Below are 4,705 nucleotides of genomic sequence, written 5' to 3'. Positions count from 1 at the left end.
TTCCTTATGCTATACTCCCCCTCCCGTGACTACATATATATATATATATATATATATATATTAATTATAGTTGACATACAATATTATTCTACTTCAGTTTCATCTGTACAGCGCATTAGTCATGCATCTGCACAGTCTATGACATGATCCCCTTGATAAGTCCAGTCCAGTGTCCATCTGGAACCTTACATAATCTTTACAACATTGTTGATTATATTCCCCACACTGTATTTCATATCCCCATGACTATATTGTGTCTACTAATTTGCTCTTCTAAGTTTTGGTTAAGGTAATATTCAAAATTTACATGACTTGGGGTGGCCGGTTAGCTCAGATGGTTAGAGCACAGGCTCATGGGGCTGGGGTTGCCAGTTCAATTCCCACATGGGCCAAGGAGCTGCGCCCTCCACAACTAGATTGGGGACAGCTGCTTGACTTGGGGCTGGTGGGTCCTGGAAAAACGCCCTCCACAACTAGATTGGAAACAACTACTTTACTTGGAGTTGATGGGTCCTGGAAAAAAACACTGTTCCCCAATAAAATAAAATAAAACAAATTTACATGACTCTATAAAACAGCTCACAGATGAAGTACATCATGCATTAGGAGTACATTTCCTTTCTTTTTATTATTATTATTTTTTAAGCTGAACCATCCTGCCACCTGTTGGCAGCTCAGGTCGGGCCAGGCATCGAACTGCTGTAGCTCAGAGCTCGCACTCTTGAGTGAGTTCTTAACCAACTGAACCACTTGGCTGGCCCCTACATTTTCCTTTCTTGTATAGCCCTTTGTTTTCATCAGAGTTAAATCTCCTTAGAGATTACAATTGTAATAGAAGGGTTGGAAGAAATAAAATATAAGAAAGTGAGAGGCTCAATCCAGCAGGTTCAATGCCCAGGGTCCTTATCCTTATCATGGTGGAGATGACAATCTAGTTGGGAACATTAAAGACACATTCATGAGATGGTCAAGGGACCAGGTGGTGGTCCGAGTGAGTGGCCCAGACATCCAGTGCCATGTGAGGGTCATGCTAGTCCTGGCATGCATACTTGCTGAATTCTGGCAAAATCTCCCCCTGGCCTCCCTTTAATCTACACTGCAGAGCCCCCAGAGCTGCCTACCCCACACATTTGATCATGTCATTCTCCTCCTCAGCCATCTTCTGCTTCCCAACCTCACTTCCTATGATTCCCAAACAGTATCCTATGTTTCAGATGATTAGAATCATTACTGTTCCTCAAGCAAGCTCCATGCTTCTCTACCCCTCCATTGTGAGTCATCTCACCTTCCTCTGAAGACACCTCATCTGTAGCTCCTTCAAGGCACATACCACTCCACCCTGCATGACACTGCCTCCACTTGTTGTCTGCGAACAACTTGAGGGCTGCGATTGTGGTGCTTTCCAAGTGAATACCCATTCTTAGGCATCCGGGGGGCAGGGAGGGGCTCAGCCCTGCACAGGTGCTGGACAAGGTTTGTGTCCGCTCAACACTTGTTCCCCCTTTTTCTGATAATAGCCTCCACAGTTCTCTTTGAGGAATCACCCCTCACCCACAGAGAGTGCATGTGGTTTGGATGGGGCTGACCAACCACCCCCTAGTTCTGTGTGTCTCAAGCCTGGTTTATCTATATATTCCACCCACTACCCATCCACCATAGTAACTGGCTTAAGGAACGGGCATCAGCACCAAGTCTGATCCCAGGGTTTTTGTAGATCTGAAGGGAAAAGGGAAACTGCTTGGGTAAAAAGCCAACACAGAAGAGAACTGAGCAGAGAAAGAAAGACTGAGGGTCCATGAGCAAGCTGACAACATTTGGATCCAGCTGTGTGAGATTCACCCATGGACTTCCCAGTTGGGGAGAATACTTTGTTTTTGTTTAAGCCAGCATGAGTTGAGTTTCTGTCACTTGCCATCAAGAGTTCTGATTAGAGAGTGGAGCCCCTCAGTGGCATGGGGTGGTGTGAGAGTAGCGCTACAAAGGAGCATGGACAAAGTTCTGGGGGTTAGTCATGCCCTGTTTCATGATGAGGGTGCTAATTTCATGTGTGCTCGATTTGTGAAAAGTCATCAAGCTATCCTTGAATGATCTGTGCTCTTTTCTGTATGTATGTCATATTTCAATAAAAAGTTAAAAATCCTGACTGAATAAAATAGTAAGTGTCGCTTTCTTTGCGACTTTCCGGCACAGGCGAGCGTTCCTTCTCTGACGTCGGTGACACTTCTTGAGGAGAGGCGAGTCCGCGGAACCATAGCCATGACTGAGGCTGATGTGAATCCGAAGGCCTACCCTCTTGCAGATGCCCACCTCACCAAGAAACTATTGGACCTCGTTCAGCAGTCATGTAACTACAAGCAGCTTTGGAAAGGAGCCAATGAAGCCACCAAAACCCTCAACAGAGGCATCTCTGAGTTCATTGTGATGGCTGCAGACACCGAGCCCCTGGAGATTATCCTGCACCTCCCGCGGCTGTGCGAAGACAAGAACGTGCCCTACGTGTTTGTGTGCTCCAAGCAGGCCCTGGGGCGGGCCTGTGGGGTCTCCAGGCCTGTCATCGCCTGTTCTGTCACCATCAAAGAAGGCTCCCAGCTGAAGCAGCAGATCCAATCCATTCAGCAGTCCATTGAAAGGCTCTTAGTCTAAACCGGTGGCCTCTGCCACACTCTCCCTACCGACTCCTCCCCTGGGGGTTATGTATCATATTAGCATACGGGTTAGCATGTCGTGTTCAGCTACCTTNCTGGACTCAAACCGCTGTTGCTCAGAGCTCAAACTCTTGAGCGAGCTCTTAACCAACTGAGCCACTCAGCCAGCCCATGAAATCAATTTCTAAGGTGAAGGACCCAAGGCTTGGAGAGACAGCAGGAAGCTGGGACCCCTAACCCCGAACTTCCATTGCTAAGTTCCTGGCACTTTCTGTTACAGGCTTTTGGCCTCTCTAGTCCGTGGGAGATCCTGCAGAGTGCAGGACCTTGATGCTTTGGCTCAAACACAATTGTTCTGGCCAGCCCAGCCCTCCACTGGGGAGAAGGATCTTGACCACAGGCCAAGGTGTTTGATAACTGCACTCCAGGGAAGCCAGAGGTCTTCTTAAGTGACTCACACAATACAGAAACTGCTATCGGATCCTGTTATTGGAATTCAAGAACCAGGAAGGGGAGTTGAAACATCCTATGCCACGCAGGGTGTCCTGAGAAGTCCAGGTCCCCATAAGGAGCCTTATGTGCAGCAAGCACACCCACCAACCGCCCCAGGGTTCAAAGTCAGAAAGAATATGCCAGGCAGGTACCATGATATGTACTTTATCTTCATGATTGAATTTTATCCTCCCCAAGTCCCTAGAGACATGAATAAATACTACACTCAGCTAGCAAGGCACAGAGCAGAATTTTAAATCCAAGTGCCAGACTCCCAGTGGAGGGCTCTGGGGTGAGTCCCATTCTTAAGCCTTTGCCCGCTGAAGATCCCCATCCTGGAAGGCCTATCCCCCTCACCTATGAATTATTTCCTTTTTAAAGTCTTTTTTTTGGGGGGGGGGTGTATATGTTTAATATACGTTCATTTTTAAGAAAAAGTAACACATAGAAGTGGCTCAAAATAATAAATATACAGCTGAGGGCATCGCAGGCTCATGTTTTATTTGTGAAAATTAGGAAAGGGGGCCCATCGCCTGGCAGACACAGGCCCACAACAAAGCACAAGGGCCACTCAGTCAAAAGTAAGTGACATTCTCTGTCCCCTACACCTCCCCAGGCCCTCCCCAGAAGCAAGCCTATCTCCAACTTCTACTAAGTCTTTGATGGTGAAGATAATGATGATGAAAATAACCATATACTCAGGGGAGGAGGGTGGGAGGAAAGTGCAAGGCGCTATAGAAGAAATAAAAAGTTCCTGCTTCTATCCTGATGCCCAGGGCCACCTTCCACAGTGGTCTTCCTCAAGTCACTGAATCTGTTCTGTCAGACGGTTTTTTAAAAAATCTATTTTTGTGAAAATAATCTACATGGCTTGAATAAGCATAAGGTACCCCTGGAAGTTTATACAAGAGAGTGACCATATTAGTTTCCCCTGAGAGGGAAATGGGAGAGCTGGGAAAAGACATTTCACAATAAATCCTGTTTTGTACCTTATGAATTTTGACCCATATGCACATATCACCTACTTTAAAATAACCATATTAAAATAGTTTTAAATGTACATAGTTTAAAAAGTCAAATAGTTACGTTATTCTCTTACTCTAGAATCCTATTTACAAGAGGCTTTCAAATTTGTTAGCTGTTTCTTCTGCTTATTACCTTCCTATGTCTTTTTGTAGAAAGCATAAATTATGACTATTACAATTTATGGCATTTTATAGTGACTTATTATAACCAAAGAAGGATTAATCTTCTCTCTCTACACACACTCACACACACACACACACACACACACACACACACACAGAGAAAGAGAGAAAGAGAGAAAGAGAGAGAGAGACTTTTCTTCTCGCCCTGACTCCTAAGTTTTTCTTATATCTTTTAAAAATTAGTTTCAGGTGTTCAAAGCAACATAGTAGACATTTATACCCCTCACAAAGTGATAACCCCCTCCCCCAAGGTATTAGCCCTCTGACATCTTATATAACTGTTACAATATCATTGACTATCTTCCTTATGCTATACTCCCCCTCCCGTGACTACATATATATATATATATATATATATAT

The 4,705-nt window shown here is 45.0% G+C and overlaps 1 protein-coding gene and 1 pseudogene across 5 annotated transcripts in view; one reads left to right on the top strand and one right to left on the bottom strand.

Annotated features, from left to right (window-relative positions):
- The window catches only part of CHST6 (carbohydrate sulfotransferase 6), a 19,864-nt gene that overhangs the window by 6,258 nt on the left and 8,901 nt on the right, over nt 1-4,705 (bottom strand). The window lies entirely within an intron of this gene.
- Nucleotides 2,166-2,730, top strand: LOC109384775 (NHP2-like protein 1 pseudogene; annotated as a pseudogene). The gene has a single exon (XR_002124487.1). The product of XR_002124487.1 is annotated as an NHP2-like protein 1 pseudogene (transcript).

Source organism: Hipposideros armiger, unplaced genomic scaffold (assembly GCF_001890085.2).
Source record: "Hipposideros armiger isolate ML-2016 unplaced genomic scaffold, ASM189008v1 scaffold_102, whole genome shotgun sequence".
Taxonomy (NCBI): Eukaryota; Metazoa; Chordata; class Mammalia; order Chiroptera; family Hipposideridae; genus Hipposideros; species Hipposideros armiger.
Note: the sequence above shows the minus strand (reverse complement) of the source record. Positions and strands in the feature narration are given on the sequence as shown.